Raw genomic sequence first — 18943 nt, 5'->3', positions numbered from 1 at the left:
AAACAGTCCATGTAATTGATATATTATATGCAGATAAAAGTCTTTTTGTAGAAAAAAATATGTTTAATTTAGTGTTGTCATGATCATAATGACCCATAGAATAAAACATTTACACCAGAAAAATAAATCGCACTGGTGAAATAGCTATTTTCCCATTGCCCCACTAAAAAAAATTAATAAACGTTAATCAATACATTATGTATACCCAAAAGTATTTTCTATAAAAACTAGAACTTATTTCGCAAAATACGAGGTATCATGCAGCCACATTAATGAAATAATAAAAAGGTTATGACTGCTGGAATACAAATGGGGAAACAATTTACTTAGAGCTAAAATCAGTTATTTCACTAAGGGGTTAAAAATACACATAAGACAACTGAGTTCTGAACCAAATATATTTGCATGCTACATAAATACAACATTTACAATAGAAAAGTGGCATTTTCAAGAGGGTTTTCCCAATTTTCATGTGATTTTTAGGGGGTTAATGTTACTTTGCTTTGTCTATCCGGATACTTTAGGGTAACTGTAGGGCCTCATTTATAAAAACTATCTAAAAGTAAAACTATCTTTGTTGCCCTTAGCAAACAGTCAGTGCAGAATTCTAATTGGTTGCTATGGGCAACAAGGCCAGTTTTCCTATTAAACAGTTTTTGATATCTGAGGCCCATGTGGAGTCAGTCAATAGTCTACACAATACAATGACTTGTCATATTCCACAGTACTTTACAGTGATCCACTTACGCCAGATCTTCTTCATCCTCCTCCACAAACTCCTCCACCTCCTCCACAAACTCCTCAACTTCCTTCACCATCCTGTTAGAAAATAAAGAAGACAGTGAGAATCAGGAACTTCCTCTATCTGGTTCTTATAGAAAGTCTACTTATTGGTTCCCAAACCCAAACCACACGATCTGCTGCCTTCAGTAACTGCACACAATTCCCATTGGTCTTTATGGGGTGAATATCAGAATGGTCTTAGGGTATTTTTACACAGGCCAACTATCAGCTGAAGAATCGCACAAGTGACCCCTAGTTGTCCCGTGTAAGAGTGGGACCCTACAAAGTACTGGGAAATAAATCACTCAGTAGTTGACAGTTGTTACAGTTCAGCTGACTGAAGTGAAGCAACTGATGAGCAACTTCTCGCTCAGTGTAAACAGGCAGTTGCTCATCTGCCTACTCACAGTTAATGTATGTGGGCGGTCGGGAGAGATCTCCGCCTCCATTCACTGACCGACTATTGCTCCTGATAGTCATTGGGACGCTGCACCCAACAGTTGTGTCATCTAAAAGTACCTTAGGGTGCCTGAAGGTCAACAGATCGTACAGTTATAAGAAAGATGATATATTTACCTCACTCTCAAAATATAACTCGCGAACTCCAACTGGAAGAGCAGAAGAGAAGAAATCAGACATTTTACTTAGGAAGCATATAAGGAGGAGAAATAATTACAAAACAGGAGCAAACGCAGAGCGTACCTCTCTCCAACACCAACTACAAACTCTCTGTGGAATGTTGGCTCTGCAGCTCCCTATATAACATACATCACACCACAATATGCGTGACATTCCGTGGATTCCGTGACATCATCAGCAAGAGTGGCAGTTATCTAAACTGACCAATCACATTCAAGATAACTGAAGTCAAGTGAAATTCTGCATCTCAGCCACTAAACCTTGTATAAAGGAAGACAAATGTCATTACTGATATACAATGAAATTGTGGGTCATTTATACTGATGAAAGTTCAATCATTCATACATCCTCATAGTATATTAATATAGCAGGGCACAGCACTGTATTGTACAAAGGAAAGGGATATTCCAGTATACAGTATATTGTATATAATATTACTATGGACCTGGTTTTATATATATTTATAAATACATGGAAGAAGGTTTAACACAAATGCTGATAACTTGCTGCAACAAGTTATCTTGGGCCTCCTCCCCACAGGCGGATTTGCATTGCAAATTCCGGAGGGGGATTCCGCCTCCAGATTTCACAGCAAATCCAGCCCATAGCATGACATGGCAAAACGTGATTTCCTGCCCACTAGTGGAAATCGATTGCGTCAATTGCTAGTGTGAAATATTAGTGACTGCTTTGTACTACAGGTTTTGAGCATTGGAATTATTTCCCTCTATCCCATTTTTACTATTGATAAATCTGTGGATTGGTGCTCCTCTAATATCTTACCAGGTTGCACCTTACGCCCAGTGCTGTTTTTTTTTATTACACTTCCATAGACCCAAGTATGACGAGCTCTTGTGCCAAGGTTCTCCTCAATGCACCCGGAGGGGAGGCTAAAAAATGGTGGTATGGAACACTTTATCAAGTATCCTTGTAGGTTAGGTCTTATATATGCATTTCCAAGAGGAATAACAAAGGAATATCACAACTCGGAGTTCTGTATTAAGATGCTCCAGAATTGTTTCTTATGTAATACAGAGTTGTACTATAACAGACAGGTCAGGAGGCATGTGGCCAAGGGACATTTTTTTTTACATCAACCCCCCCCCCCCCCCCTCATTCTGTTAGTCAAAAATTTTCATTTTAAGGCTGGTTGTCCACCTGCGATAGTTCATATCGTGATTCGCGGCGATAAATCGCACACTGATCACGCTTGAAATGCTTTTCATAGGATAACTAGGTAAAGCGCAGCCTGATGTACACAAGCGGGAAATCCATTGCAATTTTCCGCTTGCATCTAAAAATCGCAGCATGCTGCCATTTTCCGTGATAAACCTAGGTTCATCGCAGTGACTTTAGATGATCTCCCGAGGTGGAAATCCGCTCGTGAGGATCCACCATGCCCATGGACAGGCGGCCTAAGCGTTACTAAATGACTGAAGAGTGGAATCTTCTTTGATCGTAAACATTCACTTCACGTCTACATTGTATTGTATATGTGTTGTTATATATGTGTTGTTGTATATGTATTGTTCCCATGTTTAAGAGTCTGTCTCGTCTACAGGAAGGAGGTGGTGCGTTGTGAAAGTGTGATGCACCATCATGCAGGTGGGTATTTTTATGGTTCATGTCCACAGACATAATTGAATTGCGGAATCCGCGCGTGCCACCCGCATGTGTGATCCGCAATTCAATCAGTCTATAGACAATCATTGGGCATTCGCAGGTAATTAAATAGCTGCGATTGACATTTTTCCCGATGTACGCATCACACAAAATCACAGCATGCTCCATTTTCTGCGGATTCCCGCACGGACGGCTTCCATTGAAGCTTAAGGCCTCATGTCCATGAGCAGATCGGATTTCGCACGTGAATTTCTGCAGCGGGAGATCTGTGGAAACTATTTGTGGGAGATCACAGTTGTAATGGCTTTACCACACATGTACTGCAGATCATCCGCAAACCCACTCCCAGCCTTCTCCCCACCTCCCTAATTGATTTTAATCTTCAAATCCGCAGTGCATCTGCAATTGTATTTGCGGATGCACTGCGGATCGCACCCATTGACTTCTGTTGAGCCCGTCCGCAGGGAATCCTCACTGAAATGGAGCATGCTGCGATTTGTTTTCTGCACCAAACGGTCCGCAAATCAAATCTGCATGCTTAAATCCAGTTGCAGGTGCCAATGCTTCCCTATGGGCACTTTGAATTGCAGATCTTTTGTGCGGGTGACCTGTGCAAATTCCACAAATCAAATCCGCCCATGGACAACATACATCTAGTTTTGAGAACTGCCAAAATAGTGTTATTTTTGGCAGAATCTTTTTTTAACTTCTCTACTTTTCATAAGCTGCATAAGGGCGCTTCTAGATGGAATGATTATCATTCAAAAACATCATTCAAACGAGCGAAAGTGAACAATAATTTTTTGGTCTAAACGCAAGTCAATGATGAACGAGAATCGGTCACTGCTCCAGGCTCTCGGCTACTTTTGGTAGCCAGAAACAAGTAAATTTAAAATTTACCGTGCCCTGCCTGGCTTCTGCGCATACATCCAACATTTTGCCTGCTGGCGCATGCGCAAAGGCGGGGGCGAGCGTCCATGCAGGAAAATTCCATTGGGGAAAATCGCGGAGGCCTTGGGTGAGTGGTTTCATCTCCCCTCGTGCATCTGATCTGTGAGGGGAGATGAAACTTTAGCTTTTGTAACTTTTTTCTTAACTTTCATGTGATCGCTGTTATCTGTTAAATAACATCGATCACGTGACCGGGGACTGCACTAGGCTGTCAGCTACCTCCAATTGCTGATAGCAGGGAGCTGTCTCACTCCCTGACCCTTAGGCCTCATGTCCACAGGGAAAATCAGGCCCGCCGCGGATTCTTCATGTAGAATCCATAGCAGGTCCCTCCTGCCCCACGGACATGAGGCCTAAAAATCAGAATAAACTCACCTGCTCCGGGCGATGTGGATCTTCCTTCCTTTGTGGTCGGATCTTCTTTCTTCGGCCCGCGGATGTGCTCGGCACGCCGGCAGCATGCCGAAGAAAGAAGATCCGGCTGCGAAGAAGGGAAGAACCACATCGTCCGGAGCAGGTGAGTTTAATTCTGGTACGGGTCTCCCGCGGATCCGGACGGCTTCCATAGGCTTCAATAGAAGCCTGTGGGAGCCATCACCGCGGGAGACCCGCACAAAAATGGAGCATGTCCTTTTTTTTTCCCGCACGCGGATCCGCGCCTGACGGGAAAGATGACATCCGCAGGTATTTAACTACCTGCGAGTGTCCAATGTATCCCTATGGGGCGTGGATCCGTGTGTGGAAAAAAAGTTGCGGATTTTAAGCCCGTGAACATGAGGCCTTATTCTACAGAGCCAATGTGTTTTCACGGCCCTATAGAATAAAGACCAGACAGCCAGGACGTGAAAACACGTATGGGTGGTCACTAAGGGGTCAACTGTGTGGCCTTGGCTTCAGCCACAGCATAGTAAAAACACATGCAGCCCAGGCAGTTGCAGTGAGGGAGTTGTCGGTAGGTCAAGCCTGTTATCTGCCCACAAGCAGAGGCAGCGCACCACCAGCACAGAGTGTCAATGTCTTGATGCTGGCCACAGGCCTGCATAGAGCGTCCTCCTGATTCCTGATGCTGTGGCCAGCAATGGTGAGGACAAGGTGACAGGAGGTCAATGTATTTTTGACTAGGGCTAGGGAAAAAGGAAGGTAAAGGCTGCTTTTGGCAGTCAAAGGCCACAGCAGTGGCCAGATGCCAGGCACTAGTGGTGGGTACCTGCAATACAAGTGACCTACTGAATGGTTGAATTGGTAAATAACTGTACCTCAAGTTTGGATGTTTATAGCTCTCAAGCTTCATCAATAAGTCATGGCTATCTACCTCTCTGAATTTTAATTATTCATCCAGGGAAAGCATTGCCATACACATACATCGGGGAGAGAATCAACCCGGTGCACCATAGCATCACACCACCTTGTAACTACGGTGGAGCTGTTTTGAGGAGCCATCCTGTAGTTTGCCACCATGGAGGGGAAATAGCCAGCACCATGACATTATAGTGCAGCCCCTCACCTGTTTGCCTCATTCCAGAACACCACAAGTGGTATTAATAAAGTCTCTGAATGATTTGGAGAACTAATTTCCATCCATATATGATTTAGTCTACATGCTAAAGCAAGATGACAGACAATTCTAATACAATTTATCTTGCTAAAAGTAGCAATGTCTAGGTGAAATCAATAACATGTGAACCTATTTCAGAGGCATCCAATTTGTAGACCGTATCCTGTATAAGAAACCCAATGAGTGCACAGCAAGCAGGAGTAATGAAAAAGTTATTTATCTGAAATATAATCCATAATAAATGTAGAAAATGAAGAAGATGCGGAAAAAGTGTAGAAAGCGCCTCAGGAAACTGGTACTGGCAAAAAGGGTAACGTCAATGGCAAATGCAAAGCTAGGGCATCTCCACCGTATCTTCTCCTGACTCACTCCAATCCTCTTGGTGTCAAAAGGAGAGCTGCAGAGAGACTGGGGGTCCTGGGAGACTGGGGGTCCTGGGAGACTGGGGGTCCTGGGTCCAGATAGAAAGTGACACAAATGGATATCACAAAAAAAGGTCCTGCGCTCAAGAAGTGAGGATAGAAAATCTGGAGAAAATCAGTGCAGTGCCAAAGAATATATTGTGGATGGACACTTACTTGGAAGGTGGGGGTGTGATGAAGAAGAAGAAGAAGAAGAGGCACATTTACCATGTAGTCATCATGAGAGATGGTGCTGCTACTTACTGATATAAAGGTACAAGGGCAGGTACATAGACCAGTCCCAAGCAAAGTTAATATTTTGGCCAAAATATGCAAAGCTCACAATCCAATGTCCTTTCATTGATTTTGTCCTTTTCAGTTAAATGTTTTTCATTTTAGTGTAGGGACTTGCAAGAGTCTAATATTCAAGAGTCTAATAGTTAATATTTTGGCCAAAATACTTTGCGTATTTTGGCCAAAATATTAACCAATATCTCATATTTAAGTGCAGAAGCCCTTGGGCCCTGGGGTGCTGGTGGAGTCCAGGGTGTCAGCGCTTTGTGTGGTACTTTGTGAGAGTGGGGTAGCCTGCCTTTTCTAATAGTAGGGCTGCTTTCACACGGCTGACACAATATGCACCATATTCTTTTAAATGGGATCATACATTAGTTGTCTTTTTCCCTCATGGCATTGCTGTAAAAAATCGTGGTATCTTCTAACTTTTTGCTTACTTGGAGCGCATCGCCCATTGTTTTCAATGTGCACGCGAGTGTAATGTGAGGATGACAACTTCCCAGAAGTGATGGGAGACGTTTTTGATAGAAATAGCCTCACATCTGCAGTTACTTTGCATGTTCACAAGTGCGATATCGGGCCGCATTTCACAGCCCATTATTGCGCTTGGCCATATGTAGGAAGCCTGTGGGTGAAAGTAATGGTGCTGTAAGCCTGCATGCTGCACTACACGTACCAAGCAGCCCCCCCAATACATCATGGGTGTGTGAGTGGTTGTTCAGCAGTATTTTGCACCTGTTACTTACTCCATACACTGTTACTTTCCTGCTGCATGCTGCTGGGAACTGGTCTATGTATCTGCCTTTGTATCTTTATATTAGCAAGTATGGACATTTTTCACAGCTTTTTCTGAATATATGCTATTTTTCAAATGAATTTATTTTAATGCTGGCACTTGTAGTACTACATAAGAAGCTATGTAATGATATTGATGTTTCTTGCAACTACACTGACTATATTTGACCACAAGATGGAGCCAAACTACTTGAGCTCTATGTAATGGGACTGGCCTAAAGGTGCATTCACACGAGCGTGTGCGTACATAGGTGCGCACAAAACAGCGCGTCCATCCACGTGCAAAAACACGTGAATGCAGGTCTGTGCAGCATTCCTTTCAATGGAAGCGTGGCTGCTGCTGACGGCCCCTTTGAAAGCAATGCCCTGCCAGCAACCCCTGCAGTGATTTTCAGGAAAGGGCTTTAAATATAAGCCCTTTACTGAAAATCATTCCTATCTGCTGTAAAAAAAAATAAAAAATACTCGCCTCTCCGGGGCTCAGGCGTGTCTAGCAGCTTGGGTCCTGTCACTGAATTTATTGAATGGCCGAGCGCTGCTGTGATTGGCTGAGCGCTGTGACCATTCACAGGCAGCGCTCAGCTGTCATTCAACGAATGGACGAGCTCTGCCTGGGATTTGCTGAGTGCTCACCTGTGACAGATGTGTCAGGGGATTATTTACTCCCTGTGGGGAGTGTCCTTGTCACTGAACACTGTGACAGGGCTGTCACAGTGTTCAGTGACAAGAAGACTCCCCACAGGGAATATTAACACGCACCATGGACCTATGGTGCACACATGTCCTATGTTCTGCAGGTGCGTGAGCTTGCATGCCTGTAAAACATGGACATGTGAACTCACCATAGGGAACCAAAGGTTCTAATAGACGCTTGGTTTTGTGTGCACCTATGTACTCACACGCTCGTGTGAATGCACTCTAAGAGCAAAAATAATTACTGTGGTTAAATACAATATATTTTACCATAGGAGTCAATGAGAACTCCTGTAAAACACGTGTCTATGTCCTATCTTTTTAGGTGCGTGCTGTTTTGCGCTTCAAATTCTGCACATAGGAACGCTTTTTGAAGTATGCATTATGCGTGCGCAAAACATGTGCTTGTCTGACCGAGGCCTAAAGGAGCGTATGCTCTATAGCTTATAAAGGTGCAGCTTATAAAAATATCTGCTAATATTTTTCACAGATATGTGCATAAATGTTATGTGAGATATATAATGATCATAGGAATAAATTGATTTTTGCTGTATCACTCACTAAAGAACAGTACATTCAGACTTAACCAAAACCTGATGTGACAGATAGCAAGAAAAAATAGATTGTATGCAACTGCAAAGAAAATTTAGAGGAGGTAGGCTTTAAAGGGGTTGTCCCTCTTCTAGTGCTGCAGGAAGCAGACAGCTCCATACATTGTGCAGTGGCCTGGGTTGGTACTGCAGGCTGAGTCCCATTCACTTCAATAGGACTCAAGTACCAACTTGTGTCACTGCACAATGTACGAAATATCTGTTTCCTGCAGCAAAACAGCTAAGAACGACAACTTATTTCACTTTAGGACCACTTATCTGGCAGGTGTTTCCCCCAACAAAAAGGTATAAACAATATTTTTGTTATAAAAGTTTTATTTCTTGCTTGAAATTCAATATGTATATTAAGCAGAATACATATACCTGAATAAGTAATTAGTAAAATAAGCCTATACTGGGCTTTTTATATATCCTATAGTATTAAATAACGAGGTTAATATATAATGTACAGTATATGTAATAAATATAAGCGTTATATGCAATCATAAAATACTCTGTATTTAAATATGCACAGCATAAAACAGGAGTCCACCGACATAATACGGAAAGTGTCCATATTTTTAGCAGAAATTTACTTGAAGATGTTCCTCTGTTTAAAAAGATGTCCAGAGTTTTTTATTTTCAAGCTCGTCCCACAAGTCATCAATCATATCCTGTAGAGGAAGGAAGATACACTATTAATCACATTGAAGGGGTTTTCTGGGAGTATATTGATGACCTATGCTAAGGTCTATTCATCAATCTGCTCTTCGCTGTAGCTGCTTTCAACTGAAAGTAGCACAACACCCTGAAATGCTACTGTAAGGTCAGGTTCACATCTGTAAGGCCGGGTTCCATCCAAAAGCCATGCAGCTGAGCGAAACCCAAACGGACCCCTATGTAGTCAATGGGGTCCAGTTGGCACTGTTTGGTTCTGTCCTGAGATGGAGTCAGTCGGCCACAGGGATTCCCCTTTCCTGCTCCCTAAATGCAAATGTGAAGCCACCCCAAGCTCACTCCCATTGCCTTGCAACACAATTCCGGGCCACTGCAAAGTGCATGGAGCTGGGATATTTTAGGCTGACAGCAACTTCAGCAAACAACTGATTGGGCATCAGACTCCCGCTGATCTGATATCGATGACCTATCCTGAGGATGTGTTCAAGAAGAAATATATTGAGAACAGCACACTTGTCCCACAATTTAGAGAATGCAACAGTCTGTCTACAGGGAATCAGCTCATCCATTTATTAATGGAGATTGGCCATCAACATATCATCACTGCAAGTTTACTGTGGCGGGAAATACATTCAGCGACGTTTCAGCTAAACACGAACCTTTCTCAAGCCGAAATGTTGCCGGGTGTATTTCCTGCCACAGTAAACCTGCAGTGATGATATGCTGAGGTCTATTCTCCTTTTTCTATGGTGCTATTCTGAAGATAGGTCATCAATGTTATACTCCCAGAAAACCTGTTTAATCTTGGAACTATGAAACAGTTCTTATTAATGCTCTGCTTATTGCATACTATCCACCTCCTAATCACACACTAACATTGCTCATGTGCACTGAAACTACAGCAAGCAATATGTAATGTGATAGTCTGAATGTCAAAAAGCTATGAGCTACTAATACATATTGGAACATCTGAGAAGTTGGTGGATGGAGTCCACCACAGTCAGTGCAGATGGAGTTGGTAGCAGATAGCTTTGTCCACATTGTAGCAGCCCAGGTTGGTATTGGAGGTATTCAATTTAATAGTAGCTGCGCCGCAATACCAACCAAGGCCACTGAATGTGGACAGAGCTATCTGCTTTCAGCGCTTTACACACTTACATCAATAGTTAAATCCTAGAAAGACCCTGGCAAATAATTATGTGCAGAAAATAGTGTGAAAATGTTAGTAATTACTGCAGTAATAATTAGAGTTCCCAAAGAGTGGTTGTCAACGTTAGCAGTGTTGTATTATATAAGTAGATTATGTGATCGCAATTACTTTTCAGAATGATAGAAAGTTCTGACTCTATTAGAAAGTTACTCATCGAACCCTTAAAAGAGTTTTTCTGGGACTAAAAAAAAGGCCTGTAAAAGGGTCTCTAAGGGTCACTATTTTTGCCAACAAAGTAGACCCTTTTATTCTAGTCCTAGACAAATTTGTTTAAACTTTCTAATTACAGCAAATGTTGCAACTTTTCATGCAAGTTCATATTTTGACATCTATGTTTCTTTATAACTTGCCTAATTTTGGATGATGAGAGCTACAGAATGCAAACAGCAAAGTAGTACTGATAACCAAGTCTAACTAGGTTGATTACAGCTGAGAGTATATACATGCTACCAACATAAAATACATATAAATATAGTGGGAAAGTCAAAAAGGATTTGACATACCTGACAAAAACCCAGGTCTGGAGAAATTGGTGCCTGTGATGAGAAAACTTTCATGTCTGGTACTGGAGATATATGTACCGGTGAAGAGCTCATGGCACATGGTGAGAAAGTCTCTTCAGGTAGGCCTTGATATGTGGATTGAGGAGAGAGCACATCTGTTGAGGGAAGGTTAGTGTCCATGCCAGTAAGGTTTGCTGTGTCTGGAAACAATCTTGAAGACGTTGAGTATTGAGGAAAGGTCTCTGAGAATTGTGTTCTTGCAGCTGAACAGATTCCATGCATATTGCCTTGACAGCAGCTAAGGTCAATTGGACACATCAATCTTCTGAGGCTTTCTTCCCTTCTCTTCATCAGGGTTTCATCATCCAGGCCAAGAACATCAGACAGATGTGCAATATAGCGGATTGTCAAGCGTAGTGTCTCAATTTTTGTCAAGTTTTTACCAACTGGGGCCACTGCTGGTGGAAGGTAACTTCTGAGTTTCTGGAGAGCAGTGGAGAGATTCCTCATTCTCATCTTCTCCCTCTCGCTAGCATTCTGTCATTGATGAGACATGGCTCTGTTTCTTCTGTGGCTCTACATTTCTGGTACCTCCATCTGTCTGGTTTGCAGACCTTCATCATTGTGTGGAAATATTTTAAAGTTATTATCTTCAGCAAGGTTGCAAGATTGATACGGAGGGGAAAAGCAGAATGAGTCAACAGAAGATGTTGGAGACAGGCTGTAGTACTTTCTCCCTGGAGTGCAAGTCTGCCAGAGAGATCCATATGTGCTTCTCTTCAGATTCTCTGTTGAAATACTCCCATGGCTGCACAGCCCAGGTTTTATCCTGAAAGCAGAGGTGTGAATTGTCACCTTCACTGGCACCACCAACACATCAAAGTTTACTAGGGCTGAGCAGGGGGTCCTTGGGAAGAAGGTTCCCAGAGAACCAAGTGTGAATTTCACCTCAAGAAGATGAACAAAAAATGGACTACATAGGTTAACTACTAGAGATGAGCGAGCGTACTCGTCCGAGCTTGATGCTCGTTCGAGTATTAGGGTGTTCGAGATGCTCGTTACTCGAGACGAGCACCACGCGATGTCCGAGTTACTTTCACTTTCATTTCTGAGACATTAGCGCACTTTTCTGGCCAATAGAAAGACATGGAAGGCATTACAACTTCCTCCTGTGACGTTCCAGCCCTATACCACCCCCCTGCAGTGAGTGGCTGGGGAGATCAGGTGTCACCCGAGTATTAAAATCTGCCCTGCCCGCGGCTCGCCATCCATGCATTCTGACAGAGATCAGGGAAAGTGCTGCTGATGCTGCTGCTGCTATAGGGAGAGCGTGTTATTTTAGGCTTAAAGAATCCCAACAGTCCTTCTTAGGGCCACATCTGACCGTGTGCAGTACTGTTGACGCTGCTTTTAACAGTGTTGCACAATTTCTTTTTTTGTATATCGGGCGTGCAGACCATTGCGTCCTCAGTCTGCAGTCATTTTACTCAGTATAGGGGCAGTACTGGTGAGACAGGGACAGTGGGAAAGGTGAAAGAGATATACTGTCTATATATGCCGTGGGCTTTTTCAAAAAAATTGGGGAAAAATACTATATTTGGGCTGCCTGTGACCGTCTTCAGTGTACTGCGTGTCTGCTGGGGGTAGTATTCCTAATTAATACGCAGCTAAGCGTTACAGCAGGCTTGCGCAAAATTGTTTCCTGGCTCTGCTGTGCCCATTACATCACCGCCGTGATAGCGCCAGAGGGAAACAGTAAACATAATATACGCTGCATACAGTATCTGTCTGCTGTTTCAGCTCACCATTTAAAAAAAGGGAAGCCAAATACTTAAGGCGTACCACTGCCCTTTGGCGACTTGACTGCTTCTTCTCTGTGAATTCCACTAGCTCAGTCCTACGCACCTACGTCTCACTACAGGCATGCGCAAAATTGTTTCCTGGCTCTGCTGTCTCCGTTACATCACCGCTGTGATAGCACCAGAGGGAAACAGTAAACATAATATACGCTGCATACAGTATCTGTCAGCTGTTTTAGCTCACCATTTAAAAAAGGGAAGCCAAATACTTAAAGGGGTTGTCTCGCGGCAGCAAGTGGGGTTATACACTTCTGTATGGCCATATTAATGCACTTTGTAATATACATCGTGCATTAATTCTGAGCCATACAGAAGGTATTCACTTACCTGCTCCGTTGCTAGCGTCCCCGTCGCCATGGATCCGTCTAAATTCGCTGTCTTCTGGTGTTTTTAGACGCGCTTGCGTAGTCCAGTCTTCTCCCTGGTGAATGGGGCCGCTCGTGCCGGAGAGCTGGTCCTCATAGCTCCGCCCCGTCACGTGTGCCAATTCCAGCCAATCAGGAGGCTGGAATCGGCAATGGACCGCACAGAGCCCACGGTGCATCATGGGAGAAGACCTGCGGTGCATCGTGGGTGAAGATCCCGGTGGCCATCTTGGTAAAGGAAGAAAGAAGTCTCCGCAGCGTGGGGATTCGGGTAAGTAATAAACTTTTTTTTTTTTTAACCCATCCCTTGGATTTGTCTCGCGCCGAACGGGGGACCTATTGAATAAAAAAAAACAACGTTTCGGCGTGAGACAACCCCTTTAGGTCTTAGTCAGACGGGCGTTTTTTCGCGCGATTTGCGCATGCGCATGCGATTCGCGCATTTATAGAACCAATGCTTCGCTATGGTATCGGTCACATGCGGATATGCGATAAATTATAGGACACGACGATTCGCAGATTGCGCCTATCTGCGTTCGGCGTTTTATGTGCGCACCAAAATCATTTTTTCGCCGGCCAGTCTAAGTTTCATGCGCATTTTCATGCGCACGGCGATTTTTCTCCGGTCAGACGGGCGTTTTCCTGCGACGATTAACGCGGCTAGGTGTAGATTTTTCCCGCGATTTTTCGCCCCCGGTCACGCGATTTGCGCATGCGCATCCGACATGCGATCCGCAATCGCGCGAAAAAACGCCCGTCTGACTAAGGCCTTAAGGCGTACCACTGCCCTTTGGCGACTTGACTGCTTCTGCGCTGTGAATTCCACTAGCTCAGTCCTACGCACCTACGTCTCACAACAGGCGTGCGCAAAATTGTTTCCTAGCTCTGCTGTCTCCGTTACATCACCGCCGTGATAGCACCAGAGGGAAACAGTAAACATAATATACGCTGCATACAGTATCTGTCTGCTGTTTCAGCTCACCATTTAAAAAAAGGGAAGCCAAATACTTAAGGCGTACCACTGCCCTTTGGCGACTTGACTGCTTCTGCGCTGTGAATTCCACTAGCTCAGTCCTACGCACCTACGTCTCACTACAGGCGTGCGCAAAATTGTTTCCTGGCTCTGCTGTCTCCGTTACATCACCGCCGTGATAGCGCCAGAGGGAAACAGTAAACATAATATACGCTGCATACAGTATCTGTCTGCTGTTTCAGCTCACCATTTAAAAAAAGGGAAGCCAAATACTTAAGGCGTACCACTGCCCTTTGGCGACTTGACTGCTTCTGCGCTGTGAATTCCACTAGCTCAGTCCTACGCACCTACGTCTCACTACAGGCGTGCACAAAATTGTTTCCTGGATCTGCTGTGCGTTCCGTAAGCGAAGTCAGCCTCCAACCACAGGCCAATAAGCGGCACATTTAATTACAGCATTCTGTTTCTGCACTACTGGTAATACAGCATGCTGAGGGGTAGGGGTAGGCCTAGAGGACGTGGGCGAGGACGCGGAGGCCCAAGTCAGGGTGTGGGCACAGGCCGAGCTCCTGATCCAGGTGTATCGCAGCCGACTGCTGCGGGATTAGGAGAGAGGCAAGTTTCAGGGTTCCCCAGATTCATCTCACAATTAATGGGTCCATGCAGTAGACCTTTATTAGAAAATGAGCAGTGTGAGCAGGTCCTGTCGTGGATGGCAGAAAGTGCATCCAGCAATCTATCGACCACCCAGACTTCTACGCCGTCCACTGCTGCAACTCTGAATCCTCTGGCTGCTGCTCCTCCTTCCTCCCAACCTCCTCACTCCATTACAATGACACATTCTGAGGAGCAGGCAGACTCCCAGGAACTGTTCTCGGCCCCCTGCCCAGAATGGGCAGCAATGGTTCCTCTCCCACCGGAGGAGTTTGTCGTGACCGATGCCCAACCTTTGGAAAGTTCCTGGGGTCCGGGGGATGAGGCGGGAGACTTCCGACAACTGTCTCAAGAGCTTTCAGTGGGTGAGGAGGACGATGAGACACAGTTGTCTATCAGTGAGGTAGTAGTAAGGGCAGTAAGTCCGAGGGAGGAGCGCACAGAGGATTCGGAGGAAGAGCAGCTGGACAATGAGGTGACTGACCCCACCTGGTTTGCTAAGCCTACTGAGGACAGGTCTTCAGAGGGGGAGGCAAGGGCAGCAGCAGGGCAGGTTGGAAGAGGCAGTGCGGTGGTCAGGGGTAGAGGCAGGGCCAGACCAAATAATCCACCAACTGTTACCCAAAGCGCCCCCTTGCACCATGCCACCCTGCAGAGGCCGAGGTGCTCAAAGGTCTGGCAGTTTTTTGCTGACAGTGCAGACGACCGACGAACAGTGGTGTGCAAGGTTTGTTGCGCCAAGATCAGCCGGGGAGCCACCACCACCAGCCTCACCACCACCAGCATGCGCAGGCATATGATGGCCAAGCACCCCACAAGGTGGGACGAAGGCCATTCACCGCCTCCGGTTTGCACCACTGCCTCTCCCCCTGTGCCCCAACCTGCCACTGAGATCCAACCCCCCTCTCAGGACACAGGCACGACCGTCTCCCGGCCTGCACCCACACCCTCACCTCCGCTGTCCTCGGCCCCATCCAGCAATGTCTCTCAGCGCAGCGTCCAGACGTCGCTAGCGCAACTGTTTGAGCGCAAGCGCAAGTACGCAGCCACGCACCCGCACGCTCAAGCGTTAAACGTGCACATAGCCAAATTGATCAGCCTGGAGATACTGCCGTATAGGCTTGTGGAAACGGAGGCTTTCAAAAACATGATGGTGGCGGCGGCCCCGCGCTACTCGGTTCCCAGTCGCCACTACTTTTCCCGATGTGCCGTCTGAGCCCTGCACGACCAAGTCTCCCGCAACATTGTACGCGCCCTCACCAACGCGGTTACTGCCAAGGTCCACTTAACAACGGACACGTGGACAAGCACAGGCGGGCAGGGCCACTATATCTCCCTGACGGCACATTGGGTGAATTTAGTGGAGGCTGGGACAGAGTCAGAGCCTGGGACCGCTCACGTCCTACCCACCCCCAGAATTGCGGGCCCCAGCTCGGTGCTGGTGTATGCTTCCTCCACTAAACCACCTTCCTCCTCCTCCTCCTACGCAACCTCTGTCTTGCAATCAAGATGTGTCAGCAGCAGCACGTCGCCACCAGTCGGTGTCGCGCGGGGTGGCAGCACAACAATGAAAACATTCTTGGCAAATACCTTTGCATTGGTCCGTCTGGTGGCAGTCCAAGAATTTCACCTTTACCGACACAACAAGAGAGCCCCCCCACCATCCCCCCCACCACGGTCCACTTAATCCTGGCCACATTCCGAAAACCAACTAAATAAAACCACGCCACTAGGTCTGCAGTTGCCACCACATTCCCACCAACGCGGTTACTGTTAAGGTACATATTACCAGTCTGACTGGGGTATGCACTGTGGGCCGAAGCACACCTATATTGTATGTGACGTTAGCTCTGCTGAGCAGGGCACTGCAATGGGATACATTTATGTACCGCCGATGGGTTCCAGGGAACCACCCATGCTATGGGTCCACAGGGACTTCACATTAGGGATTTGTACCTGCTTGTGTCTATGTATTAAAAACCCCGGTCAGACTGGGGCATGCAGTGTGGGCCGAAGACCACCTGCATTTAATCGGACGTTACCTCAGCTGTGATGGGCAATGCAATGGGATATATTTATGTACCGCCGGTGGCTTCCTGGGACTCACCCATGCTGTCGGTCCACAAGGAGTTCTAACTGCATGTGTCCACTTCTAAAGAACCTCAGTCTGACTGGGGAATGCAGTGTGGGCCGAAGCCCACCTGCATTAAACCTGACGTTACCTCAGCTGTGATGAGCAATGCAATGGGATATATTTATGTACCGCCGGTGGGTTCCAGGGAGCCACCCATGCTGTGGGTCCACAGGGACTTCACATTAGGGATTTGTACCTGCCAGTGTCTATGTATTAAAAACCCCGGTCAGACTGGGGCATGCAGTGTGGGCCGAAGACCACCTGCATTTAATCGGACGTTACCTCAGCTGTGATGGGCAATGCAATGGGATATATTTATGTACCGCCGGTGGCTTCCTGGGACCCACCCATGCTGTCGGTCCACAGTGAGTTGTAACTGCATGTGTCCACTTCTAAGGAACCCCAGTCTGACTGGGGCATGCAGTGTGGGCCGAAGCCCACCTGCATTAAACCTGACGTTACCTCAGCTGTGCTGGGCACTGCAATGGGATTTATTTATGTACCGCCGGTGGGTTCCAGGTAGCCACCCATACTGTGGGTCCACAGGGACTTCACAATAGGGAGTTGTACCTGCCTGTGTCTACTTATAAAATACCCCAGTGTGACTGGGGCATGCAATGTGGGCCGAAGCCCACCTGCATTTAATCTGACATTAGCTCTGCTGTCCAGGGCACTGCAATGGGATACATTTATGTACAGCCGGTGGGTTCCAGAAAGCCACCCATGCTGTGGGTGCACACGGAATTCCCATTGCGGAGTTGTACCTGCCTGTGACTATTTATAAAAAACCCCGGTCTGACTGGGGCATGCAGACCCCTTGACAGAATGAATAGTGTGTGGCACATGGGTTCGCCATTGCTATGCCCACGTGTGCAGCTCCTGATGGAGGTGGCACAGGATTGGATTTCTCATTGCTTCTGTACAGCATTGTGGGCTATCGCCCCACCCCTTTTAAAGAGGGTCGCTGCCTGGCCGTGCCAACCCTCTGCAGTGTGTGCCTGCGGTTCCTCCTCATGGCAGACGCACTTATAAATAGACATGAGGGTGGTGTGGCTATGAGGCCAGCGTGTGGCATGAGTGCAGCTGAAGGCTGCGCAGGGACACTTTGGTGTGCGCTGTGGACACTTGGTCATGCGGGAGGTTGGGCAGCATGTTACCCAGGAGAAGTGGCAGCGGAGTGTCATGCAGGCAGTGATTGTGCTTTGTTGGAGGTAGTGTGGTGCTTAGCTAAGGTATGCCTTGCAATGAGGGTTTTTCAGAAGTAAAAATTGTTGGGAGGGGGGGCACTCTTGCCGCTATTGTGGCTTAATAGTGGGACCTGGGAACTTGAGATGCAGCCCAACATGATTTTCACAAATAAAAACCTTAGTGAGCATCGGCGATATACAAAAATGCTCAGGTCGCCCATTGACTTCAATGGGGTTCGTTACTCGAAACGAACTCTCGAGCATCGTGGGAAGTTCGACTCGAGTAACAAGCACCCGAGCATTTTGGTGCTCGCTCATCTCTATTAACTACTTATTTGACCTGTACAGTAATGGCATTTAAGTGACATCATTAAAGCTGATTACAAAAGTAATGAGTTCGTTTTTAACATTGTTCAAAAAACATTAACTGATAATAAGTATATTGTTCTTCTAATCCAGTTTTAAAAAATTATAATTAAAATATTAAAAATACTGCAGGTCTGAATGGGCATAGATAGATAGATAGATAGATAGATAGATAGATAGATAGATAGTAGAGATGAGCGAACGTACTCGTCCGAGCTTGATGCTCGTTCGAGTATTAGCGTGTTCAAGATGCTCGTTACTCGTGACGAGTACCAAGCGATGTTCGGGTTACTTTCACTTTTATCTCTGAGACGTTAGCGTGCTTTTCTGGCCAATAGAAAGACAGGGAAGGCATTACAACTTCCCCCTGCGACGTTCAAGCCCTATACCACCCCCCTGCAGTGAGTGGCTGGCGAGATCAGGTGTCACCCGAGTATATAAATCGGCCCCTCCCGCGGCTCGCCACAGATGCATTCTGACATAGTTCCGGGAAAGTGCTGTCTTGCTGAAGTTGTTATAGGGAGAGTGTTAGGAGTTATTTTAGGCTTCAAGAACCCCAACGGTCCTTCTAAGGGCCACATCTAACCGTGTGCAGTAGTGTGGAGGCTGCTTTTTGCAGTGTTGCACATTTTTTTTTGTATATCGGCTGTGCAGAGCATTGCGTCCTGCAGTAATTTTACATTGTCCAGG

The 18943-nt window shown here is 46.0% G+C and overlaps 1 pseudogene; it reads right to left on the bottom strand.

The window, feature by feature from the left end:
- Window positions 1-8938: 8938 nt before the first annotated feature.
- Window positions 8939-18943, bottom strand: part of LOC136610138 (uncharacterized) — a 29682-nt pseudogene continuing 19677 nt past the window's right edge.

This window comes from Eleutherodactylus coqui, chromosome 2 (genome assembly GCF_035609145.1).
Source record: "Eleutherodactylus coqui strain aEleCoq1 chromosome 2, aEleCoq1.hap1, whole genome shotgun sequence".
Taxonomy (NCBI): domain Eukaryota; kingdom Metazoa; phylum Chordata; class Amphibia; order Anura; family Eleutherodactylidae; genus Eleutherodactylus; species Eleutherodactylus coqui.
The sequence above is the reverse complement of the archived record's forward strand: the minus strand, read 5'-3'. Positions and strand labels throughout refer to the sequence as shown.